The sequence below is a fragment of the Nipponia nippon genome, unplaced genomic scaffold (genome assembly GCF_047370975.1).
Source record: "Nipponia nippon isolate SJK-2023a ecotype South Korea unplaced genomic scaffold, ASM4737097v1 scaffold_5, whole genome shotgun sequence".
Lineage (NCBI taxonomy): Eukaryota > Metazoa > Chordata > Aves > Pelecaniformes > Threskiornithidae > Nipponia > Nipponia nippon.
Window position 1 is genome coordinate 52656291 of NW_028262369.1, and position 12587 is coordinate 52668877.

General features: G+C 38.6%; 1 protein-coding gene across 5 annotated transcripts in view; it reads right to left on the bottom strand.

Annotated features, from left to right (window-relative positions):
• The window catches only part of RABGAP1L (RAB GTPase activating protein 1 like), a 261730-nt gene that overhangs the window by 203833 nt on the left and 45310 nt on the right, over positions 1–12587 (bottom strand). The gene's annotated exons all lie outside the window — the stretch shown is intronic.

Sequence of the window (12587 nt, forward strand, 5' to 3'; positions counted from 1 at the left end):
TGAAACAAGTTCATGGAAGAGCAGCAAAAACACCACTGTGACATTAAAGGTCATGTTGCATGGAACAGAAAAGAATGCTTCAAATGGAAAAGAAACCTCGTAAGTATTAAGAATAAAACACTTATGGAGGGATACATATCATTATATGACTAATACACAAAACTAGAAGGGATAATGTGAGCCTGGGATAGCATGCTCAAATAACCATCCAATTCAAGTAACAATCCAATTTCCAAGTGTCTTCTGGGTCTATGCAGCTGTCCACAGTAAGCTGAACAGTCCTCATGTGAACATGGTTTTGCAGTTATTTGGACTTTTTCCAGTTTTATCTGAATAAAACACTGCTAAAAATTAAACATGAGTACAATTTCAAGACCACCAAACACTGACAGGGCTCCAATTCTCAGCACCTTTACTATGAAACACAAAATAAACAGACACACTGCAACAGCCCCATTATCCTCAGAGGCCTCTGAAGCTATAGACAGTTTACATGTTAGAAGGTCTCCAAGGCTTCTCTTTCCTGTGAACTGAGCTGTCTCAAGAAGCTAAAATAAAACACAAAAGGAGGACCAAAGCTACATCTGCTCCCAAAATCCCTTAGGTACTCTCTTCAACACAGCTCAGTCACATCTGGTTGCTGACCTAATATCTTTAATTCCTCAGGTATGTTAAACACTTCATGTCCACCTTTATGTAGCCAACAGTAGTAGCTCAGGTAGAGGAGGATCTTCAGTACTTGCACAATTATCCTCTTAGATCTTCATCCTTGTCATTCTCACTTCAATTACACATTTCTAATTTATAGTCTCAGCAATTGTCAAATACAAGCCCTTAATAAAAATATCATCAGTGCTTGAATTTGACAACTAACTGTGAGGACAAAGATAGCATATACTGTATCTTAAGGACAATTAACAGCAAAAATGCTGCCGTGAGAGGAGAGAGAAGCATATCAGAAATCTCTTTGTATTTCACATTGAACATTAGATTAGTGAAACCCTTAAGCTTGGAACCTGTTTGTACAGCTTTACAGGCCCCAAAATATAAGACCAACCTGCATTTAAATACTTCCCCTTAGAATTTAAAAAAAACAAACCAACCAACCAAAACACCTCCAAAAAAACCAAAAACACCACAAACACACCCACGCTCATCATAAACCTACAGGAAACTTGATATTAATGTTTCCCAATCTTTTGCAAACATTCACTAGATCTAAAGATGGAAACAGAAAGATCTAAAACCCCCAAATTTGTAAGTTTAACTAAAATTTGGTATCACTATAAAAGGATTCCCAGGAACCAAAGGAACCCATTAAGTTCCAGTGGAAGAAATATATTTGAAGACTCAACTTTCCTTTCATTTTAAAATTATCAAAAATATTGTAAAGGCAAATCTCCTCACTTTCCACCCAGGCCTGGGAATAACTAAAAAAAGTTAATTTAAAGCAATTAAATGCATTACATTTTTTAAATTGTCTCCTCTCCTGATTTGCCTAACCGGATCAAAGACATCAATTATAAATGCAGCTCTTCTACTTCCCATGGAAACAAGGAAAAAAAATTTTGAGGAAACCTTCTCTAGACTGAGTCCATTGGCCATTCAGAGATACAAGGTACATATTAATGGTTATGATACATGTTAAGAATCTCAAGAAACCTGCCTCAGAAAATTATCATAAACTGCAATTTCAGAAAGGTTTCGCACATTCAAGGTAAAGGAAGACAATTTGGCACAAAATTCTCAGAGATTTGAATTACTTTGGAGAGACTGAAGAGCTACAGTGCATCTCTACAAGAGCTACTGGTGAAAACATACACAAACAAATCTTGCAGTCTGAAACCAAATCTGATAGACGAATAAAACAAATCCCCAACCAGACCAAAACATTTAAAAATGAAGCTACACTGAATAGTTTCAGGAACAAAGCACACTAGCTGTTATCTGATCCAAACCTGAGCTTGCCAAGGAATACTAACATCAGACAAAACAGAAACAACCCCCTTCTTTCTACGCTGGTATTCTATGGAAAATTCTTCGAAGTTCTTAAGGAGATCAGTGTTACATAGCGTATGTATTCCGGCAAGATATATCACAACACTACAGTGCTTAAGTCCTGAAAGTTCTTTCATCTGCAAGGCTTAACGATATTTGGAATGTATTATTCAGTTATATGTCAGAAAATCACAGGCCTTAATTAGAAATGCCATATGCTCCCTTTCAAAAGACGCTAACGTCAAACTTCAAAATAGAACAGGGCAAAGGAGAGAGAATAAACAGCTTTAAAAATCTTTACTTTGTTTCCACTCTAAAGACTATTTACATATTCCAACCTGTGTAAGCACTTAGGTATAAATTAAAAAGGGAAAAAAAATAAAAAAAAGAGGTCTTTGGAGGGATATTTAATTATATTCTTCTCTGACGTGTACTTTTATCCTTTATTTTCCCCCACATTCTATAGCATCTATAAGCCAGCAGCATTAGCCAGAGCATGGCTTTATCCAGCCTGATTCTGCAGGGAAAGCCACAGATCCCTTCCTCTAAATGTATCATGTATTTCTCCCTTCCTCCTTTATTTGCCCTGACCTCTCACAGCCTCTCAACTGGACAATGAAACTTATGCCTCATCAGAACAGGAGGAGGGTGGAAGACATCTCAAGGGAGCAAACCTGAGGAGCTGGGTTGTAAACATGTGTACACACAAATAGCCTTTAAGAATACTTACAGATAACAGTAAGCCTCTCAGGTTTTTTGTTTATTTGTTTGCTTTGAATTGCAATGTGATTCCCAAAAAACTCACTTTGTAGATGCCTCATGAACCAGTTCCCTGAATTCAGACCCTCTGTTTAAAGCAAGCCTGAAGGATCACGCTTCTACAGCAAGCATTGCTCTGCATGGCTTCAGCATAGAATCAGAATATTTTGGGCTGGAAGAGACCTCTGGAGATCATCTAGTCCAACCTCCTACTCCAAGCAGCCCTAGTTAGATCAGGTCACTCAGGGACCTGAGTGAGAGGGTAGAGTCTTGAACACCTTCAAGAAAGGAGACTGTAGAACGTCTCTGGACAACCTGTTCCTCTACTTGACCATGCTCATGGTTTAAAAACAAACAAATGAACACACCAAAAACATCCTTTTATCTAACCAGAATTTCTCAGGGTCCAACTTGTGTCTAGTGTTTGTTGCCTCTCAGCCTGTTGTTGTGCACCTCCGAGAAGAGCCCGGCTCCAGTCCTCTGATGTAGTAGTTGTAGACAGCAATAAGATTCTTCTCTGCGCATTTTCCTCTCCAGCCTGAACCAAAACCAATTCCCTAACCCCTCATTGTATGTCATGTGCTCCCACCATCTGACCAGCTTGGTGGCCCCCACTGGACTTGCTCCAGTCTGTCCGTGTCTGTCTTGTACTGGGGAGCCCAAAACTGGACCCAGTACTCCAAACACAGTCTCACAGGTGCTGAATAGAGGGGACGGATCACTTCCCTGGACCTGCTGGCTAGACTCCTGCTAATACAGCCCAGGGTGTGCTGGGCCTTCTTTCCTGCAACGGTACACTGCTGACTCATTTTCAACTTTTTGCCTGCTGGGATCACCAGGTACTTTTGTGCAAAAGTCACTTTGTATCTGGTTAGTGTCCAGCCTGTCTTGTCACATGGGATTATTCTGTCGTGGATACAGGACTTGGCACTTGCCTTTGTTGATCTTCATGAGGTTCCTGCCAGTGCATTTCTCCAGCCTGTCCAGGTCCCTCTGAGTAGGAGCCCTGCCCTCCAGCATTATCAGCCACTCCCCCAATTTGCTGCTGTGCACAAACCTGCTGAGGGTAAGCTCAGTCCCATCATGCAGGTGATTAATAAAGACATTTAGCAGCACTGATCCCAATACTGATCTCTGAAAGATACCACTACTTACTGGCTGCCAGCAGGACTTTGCACCATTGATTGATTCTTTCATCCCAGCAGTCCAGCCAACCTTCTAACCAGATTATTTTTCACTTATTCAGTCCCTATCTCATTGATTTAATGATAAGGACGTTATGGGACATGGTGTTGGAGGCCCTGCTAAAATCAAGGTGTACAGCATTCACTGCCTGTCCCTTGTCCACAGTACTGGTCACCTTGTCACAGAAAGCAATGACATTGGTCAGAATGATTCACCCTTCATAAATCTATGCTGGCTGTTCCCAATGACCTTGTTTGTCCTTCACGTGTTTAGAAACTACTTTCGGGAGTATTTGCTCTGTAACTGGTCCCATGGACTGAGGTTAGACTGACCTGGATCTTCCTTCTGGCCCAATGACATTTGCTTTTCTTCTATGGACATTTGCCATATGCATGAGAGAAATACGGAAGCCTGTACAGATACCACTGAGGATGGGGGAGGATCTCTGGATGATAAATTTTGCATATAGTCTGTTTTTTGTTAGTATACCTATAGACAAACATAAACGTGTAAAAAATGGTCTCTTTCAAGAATCTGTAGGGACATTCTAGAACTAAATCTAACTGATAAGACGACTGGCAGCCAATTGGATATATATAATTTTGTGCCTACTCCGTTTAGAAACACTTATATAAATTATTCATTATATGAGCAGACTATTCAGAATAGGACACAAAGAGTTGTATTTTAAGTGGCCCAGCACTAACATTTATTATGTAACAATACTCTATTGACTAAGCTCAATTATAACTCCCCCCCCCCCGTTAAAAAACAGACTCCAACTTGCAGAAGCGTGACTGTTGGTATGAAAGATCTCTTAGCGCTGTAGTAGCACCTTTACCAAAATAAACTATGGCTCATATTATTCTTGGTAACAAGTAATTTGGAAAATGCTTCCCAAAGTGGCCCATCTTCCACATAGCAGAGGCACCTCTTTGGATTTAGTCTGATCCACAATAGCCTGAAAGGCTGTTTTTAGTGGAAAACAAATAAAGCTTTCAGAATTACAACAATTACCTTTGGTATGAAATGGCAATAAGGTTATTTTGAGTTGGGGGAGGGGGGTATGCATTTGGGTTTTTTGTTTGTTTTGTATAATAAAGTCTTTGTAACTGATTAAGTGCCACAGAAGACCACCCTATGCAGTAAAATGGCTGTACACATTTGGAGCACTGTAAAAACATGATAGGCTTTGACTATCTCCCAAGATAGCAACAGAGTGATTAAGACGAGTCTTATGAGACAGCTCTACTAGGTTATCCAAGTTCTTCCTTTTTAACTTGACTAAAGAGAACACAGGTCTTGATCATACAGTCCCCTGCAGATATTTGTCTAACCTAACCCCACAAACCTCCAGTTACCTCCCTAAGCAGCTCATTCCAAGCGCTTCACTACTCTTACTCTATGGACTATAGAGTTCGAACCTAATTCTTTCTACCTGCAATTTATGCTAATTACCTTTTTCTCCTAAACAATTTCAGCACATCTCACTTCCAAAAAAAAGTGTCTTTATTCTTTCTTCTCTAAAAAACTCTGCTTCTTTCCTCAAGGGACACATTCTCCAGACTGCCACTCATTTCTGATTTTTTTTCCTCCAGCTGGTCTATATTTTTTTCTTGATGAGAGGTGTTCAAACAAAATACTGAGGCATCAAGTGTTCAAAACAGAAGAATTACGCAGACAGTAACTCTTTATTATAAGCAAATACCCCACAGAAAAAAATCATACACACACAGACAGAAAACCTTGGCCTCTTCTTCCCCCTCATGTATTTTGAAAGCTCAAGGCTTGGGAGCCCACAAATACAGAACATGGAACACCCTTAGAGGATAACACTAGTATTCACGGCAGCACTGACAAGTTGGGCAAAGACTGTGACAAAATACTGTCAGAAACCAACTCAGAAAAAAGTCAAATAGCACAGATGTTCCTCTCTCTGACCAGGTACTTAACAGACTCTTTCGAACAGAAGTAATCAACTATGCTTATTGGTATTTTCCATTGTTGGCTTGAGGAAATAAGATTCCAGTTAAGGCCTCTTATTCATGTCAACAAAAACTGAGGTATTAAATATGCTTGAATGTTTTTAATCTTCCTGTTTTTACAGTGAAAGAGGTGGGTTTTTTTGTTTTGGGGTGAGTTTTTTTGAATGGGCTTTTTTGTGCATCTTACTTCAAAAACTTTCCCTTAAACAATGCTCTCCTCATCCACATTTAACACCATTTATATAGCTACAGAGCTACTTTTCCAATAGATTCAGTTCTTCTTAAAGAAATCTACTAGATCACCTGAAATATGACAAAACCTCAGAAGTCGAACTCATTTATCAGTTAACAAAAAAGGCAAATAAGGCGGAAAACGATACTGTTGTTTCAGAGAGTACAAGCATAAAAGTAAGTAAGTGAAGTACATCCTAAAATGAGTAGAAATGCATGAATATAGCAGATAAAAACCGAACAGGTGGGATCTGAGCACTGATGTGAAGAAGAAAAAAGGATTTTTAATGAATTTTAATTGAGAAGCTGTTACAAGTGAAATAAAGAGTAGGTGGAACTGAAAAATAATATAGTTGGAGCAGCCTGAAGGAGAAGGAAATTAGGTCATGAAGATAGGTGGGAATAGAACTGGAACACTTCAAAAATGAGAAGTTTGATTTTTATGTAGGAGAAGAACAAAAATGAAGGGGGAGCTGAAGTTGGCAGCATATTATCAGGGCAACAAGATATAGACGTTACTGACATGGAATCATTCCATACATACTAGATAAAAGAGGATCGTGAGAAAGGCCACAAAAAAAGCAAGTTTCCATTTATAAGGTAACAGGAAATTACAGAGCATGAACTATAGTTTTGCCAGGAAAGGCAAGAGTGAAACAAACTCTAAGTCATGAAATGCATTCTAGAATGAAATAAGGCAGATTTTCAGAAAGGTCCAACTTTTCAGTGTGTTACTAAATATTTTGATGAAGACAAAACGATTTCAAAATGCCTTCCAAATGATATATTTACAAAATTACAGTCCTCAGTACATTTTGGAGTCAAATCCAGTTGGCGGCCAATCACAAGTGGTGTTCCCCAGGGCTCAGTGTTGGGGCCGGTCCTGTTCAATATCTTCATTGATGATCTGGATGAGGGGATTGAGTGCACCCTCAGTAAGTTTACAGACAACACCAAGTTGGGTGGAAGTGTCCATCTGCTGGAGGGTAGGAAGGCCCTACAGAGGGACCTGGACAGGCTGGGCCGATGGGCCGGGGCCGACTGTATGAGGTTCAACAAGGCCAAGTGCTGGGTCCTGCACTTGGGTCACAACAACCCCATGCAACGCTGCAGGCTGGGGGAGGAGTGGCTGGAGAGCTGCCTGGCAGAAAAGGACCTGGGGCTGTTGGTCGACAGCCGCCTGAACATGAGCCAGCAGTGTGCTCAGGTGGCCAAGAGGGCCAATGGCATCCTGGCTTGCATCAGGAATAGCGTGGCCAGCAGGAACAGGGAGGTGATAGTGCCCCTGTACTCGGCACTGGTGAGGCCGCACCTCGAATGCTGTGTTCAGTTTTGGGCCCCTCACTACAAGAAGGACATCGAGGTACTGGAGCGTGTCCAGAGAAGGGCAACGAAGCTGGTGAAGGGTCTAGAGCACAAGTCTTATGAGGAGCAGCTGAGGGAGCTGGGGTTGTTTAGCCTGGAGAAGAGGAGGCTGAGGGGAGACCTTATTGCTCTCTACAGCTACCTGAAAGGAGGTTGTAGCGAGGTGGGGGTCGGTCTTTTCTCCTGAGTAACAAGTGATAGGACGAGAGGAAACGGCCTCAAGCTATGCCAAGGGAAGTTTAGGTTGGATATTAGGAAAAACTTCTTCACCGAAAGGGTAGTCAGGCACTGGAACAGGCTGCCCAGGGAAGTGGTTGAGTCTCCATCCCTGGAGGTATTTAAAAGACGGGTAGATGTGGTGCTTGAGGACATGGTTTAGTGATGGACTTGGCAGTGATATGTTAACGGTTGGACTCAATGATCTTAAGGGTCTTTTCCAACCTTAACGATTCTATGATTCTATGATTTTCTAATTTAGAGGGATGAGCAATAATCAGGAGCAGAAAAATACGGATTTATGAACATGAACAAAGATGACTTGCATTGAATTCTGCTCACAAGAACCTTCTGTTTATATGTAAGTTACATAATTAACTTGAAGAAAAATTCATTTGGCAGCTACCGAAATACATATAAAGAGAGTAAAATCAAAAAAGAAACATACCTGAATTTTTCACTAAAAGCAAACCAGTAATAGCAAAAAATAGTCTTTTTATTCTTATTCCTTTTTATGAACTATAAGATACACATTTTTCACTTAAAACCATTCAACCAAAAGCTAACACTGACAAATCTCAAAATTTTGAATACCTTGCAAACAGTTTGCAAATTTAATTGCTTCTCTATGTAACTGAAAATCTGGATCCCAAAAACCCCTACATTTGATAAACACTGAAAGTGGGTGGAACAGCACGGGATTAGATGATGTCCGTCTTTCACTCACTGCATATGATAATGGTTTTCACATGTTATAAAGAAGACTATGCAAAATCTCTTAAAGGACCCACACGTCTACTTGGAAACAATTCTGTTGGTTGTGTGAAATGGCTAGCCAAACTGACTTTTCTTTTTAATACAACAAAAATTTCCTCATTTAAAAACATATCTTAGTTCTGTGCCATGTAGTTTCTACACAGCCCCTGCATTACTGTCATGTTAAAAAAGAATCATTAAAAAAAATCCAAAAATAAACCTTAACTGTGCATCCAAATCTGAGTGTAGAAACATGTGCAAAGAAATGATTCTGCCCTCGTGTAGTGAACATACAAGTGGGCCACCATGACATATCTAAATCTGATGTACAAATGCTTAAAGCTGAATAAAAGATGGAGAAAAATTATCACTTCATTTCAGTAGTTTTGCTCCCACACAGATGACACAGCCAACTAAATGCTGCAGAGTGGAGGTATTCTTGTAAATATAAACATCTTCCACATGTACTGTGCTGCCTGAAAACTGACATCTTTGAGAACACGCAAGAAAATAAAATTTGAGATGCTGTCACAATTCTAAGGCAATGCAATTCTTTACTCTGTATTAGTAATTTACGAATTTGCAGATTAGTATCTACTGCCATATTTTATATAACAAAAACACCCAAAAAAACCCGCCAACAAAACCACCAAAAACCACACAACATTATAAACACATAAAAATTATATATTGCCTGGCATTTACTTAAAGTGCCAAGGCAGTATTCAAGGCACTTTGATTATAAAATCCTTAGACTTAACAAAATACTAGAAAGCTAAAGACCAAAACTAAAAAGAATCTCACATGGAGGTTAACAATTATTAATAAAAAGTCAGGGGGAACTGTTTGTTGAGAAAAGCCTTTTTAATCACCTTTATATACAGGTGGTTAAATAAGAATTTTTTTAATGATACAAAATGTGAAATCACATGAGCATAGTAGTGGCAGCTTGAGGCCACACAAAACCATGGCACTCATGACTGAAACCTGAGAAGATCCTCTAGCAATAGGAAGTTGTAATTCCTAATAAGCCAACAGGATTGCAAATCCTTTTTTAAATTACTTTCAAACAACCATACTGTTTATAGGCAGACAAGGAAAAGACAACCACTACTGAAATAAAGCATCCAAAACATTCAAAATAATCTGCAATTGCTTCCAGACAAGATGCAAATACCAATTTATGCTCATTTATTACTGAAAAATGTCTATTTTGTACCACAATCTGAAGTGATTTTATGTAAACTATAAAAAAAAAAAAAAAGGATTGAAATCACAGAAACAGGTTTACCTATGTACCCAAGGAACTGAAAACTCCCTTAATTTGAAAGTAATTTTTCCCATTATTCTGCAAGAATAAACCAAAGTCATCGACAGATTTCCCTGGAGTATTCATGAACCACAGGCCAGAATTATGGAATTATATTTTGCCTTGAACTTTACAAAGTCAGTGTGAGCAATAGATTTTATCAAAGAAAGAATTCCTACCTACAATGTGTTCCCAGACGCACCTTGCAGGAGAGGAAGAGGGCAATATCATAGCTCAGAGTAAGCCACATTCATTTCTTGAGGGCCTAGCCTGCAAACCTAGCTTACAAGCGAACTCCAACAGCGATCTGGGTTACAGGACAGGAAAGAACCTGAGACCCAGGCAGGCAACCTTCCCTGTACTTCCATCTCCATATAAACCCAAAACAGAAACAACCTTAAAATTCCCCAATTTTCCCTTTCATTTACAACCCTGCAATTTCATTAAATACTTCTGTAACCCACAGAAGTGCTTCAAATTCAAAACATTTCAAATACTTGCCTTTTAACAGAAAGGCCATAGTTGCATGAACAAATTTAAATACAGCTGTAACCATCAACAAGAACTGCCACCATTCAGGGCATATTAAAAAATACAGTCTTCTGCACTCAGTATTTTTTTTATATACTAAGGAAGGGATCATATTCTTTCTGGCAGCACAATAATAGCTGCAGAAGTCAATTGAGTGCATTTATTCTATGATTCTATTATTTTTAATAACAGAAGTTAACTTACAAGGTATGAAAATAATCCAGTGCAAGAGAACGGATAGTAGAGTCCATAAAATTACATCAGGCTCATCAGGAATATTTTCGTTTTATTTGGAAGCTATAGATCTGCATTCTTCAGAAGTGCTTGCATTTTAAAACTCGTCTCTTACAGAACTGCAGCAGAGTTCTTGTCTGAAGACAGCCACTAGCCAAATGACCTCATGAATTTAGGATTTATAAAGTTTTAGTTAATTTTTATGGAGACAGTAAAAAGACCCCAATACAGACTTAATTGATCTTGTTTAGGACCCACCAAGATTATTCTGTATTGGATTACTATAACAAACAGTTCCTATGAATTACATAAAGCTATTTTTAATTTGGATAAAAATGCAGAGCTAACTATTTCCCCACTACTAATGTCATTCTTCTCACTCAGTCATCCTCATTTGTTCCTGCTATCCCTCATCATAAACCCCTATTTTATCACAAAATACTCCCAATAGCTCTATTGACCTAAAACACCACCTCCTCTACTCCTTTGCTTTTTTGAATCCTGAAAACAGCCTCTACCCACCCACAACATTTGACACAGTATCCTAATTTAGTCTGGCTGATCATCTCCGATCATTTAGTATTGCCCACTTCTTATCTACTGTACACACCATCTTTTTGTGCTGTCCGATACATCACACTCGGATTTCTTTGAAGCTTTCAGGGTCCTCTATCCTTTCATTTCCATTTTAGTTGTCAGATTTCACCATCTCCACACTGAATTTCCATACCTCTTACGTTAATTTTTCTATTGTATAATATCCCTTTCTTTTTGTTCTTAGAGTTAAGACAGCTAGAGAGAGCACAGAGATAGTTTTACCCTCTTAAGTTTGTTATTTCTTCTCTTCTGCTGATCTTTCTTACTTTTACAGCTTCATATTTATATATAATTTCTTCTTATTAAAGGCCAATAACTACTAAACACCAAACACATTTCAATAGGATTCTTTTTGGTTTAAGTCCACTGTTTATGCATCAGTATCCACTATGCTGTCAACTGCATCCCTGCTCAGTTCCCATCTGTCAGAAAAGTAATATCTAAATCGTCATGAAATCTATTGTTGCAGTAAATAAAAACACAAACCCAAACAGTACTGCATTCCTGGAAGTCAACTGAGAGTGTTCTAGAGGCAATCGAGAAACTTTTGGGAGACTTGGCAGGCATGTTATCTTTTACCTATCATGAATTACTTGTTTCAGGATGTCTGCTAAACATTCTATGTTTACTCTGCATGCGGTTTATGGATTGGAACAAGAGCTAGTAACCGGACACTTGGGACCATATAAAACCTCAGCAAAAAAAACCAAAAAAAACAACTCAACTCAGTTACAATCAGTTTAAAGACTATTTTCTGTTTTTAAACAAAACTGCTCCCACTTACAGTGAGCCTTAACCTTCTAACATTATTCTGATTCAAGAAGAAACTCAAATGGAGTTATCTAGTATTCTCCTGAAATGTTATGTTACAGTTAAGAAAAAAAAAAAAAAAAAAAAAAGAGTTCAAATATTAGAGCCAAAGGAAGATCATCATTTCATGTATGGTCTAAGCAAGCAATGCTGCTAAAAGAAGCCAACCTATGCTTCCCTTCTCCTTTATTATTTGTTTCTAGGACTACACTCTCCTTGCAAATGCTTCTGCTGGAAAGCAATTTTCTTCAGTCCTTGGGCTCACACATGCAGCCAGCCACTTCATCCTGCCATAGAATGACACTACAATAAAAATGCTCTATGCAGCTTTGTCTTTTTTAAATAATACAATATACAAGCCATTACTTCTGTACATGTTCTCACTTACTCTTAATGCTCCGAAAAGGAGAAAGATTAGGTCAACCAGTTGTGCTGTGCACCTTGTTACAAGGTTCTACTCAAAATTAAATATTAACAGTGAATTTTTCTGCTTGTTGATAAAAATTGATACTTAAATCCACTTTATCTGAAACCTTTCCAGAAAGTGTAAGAATTTCTTCATTATATATTTTTTTTAAATTATTTCTGAATTTAATAGAAAACTTCTTATC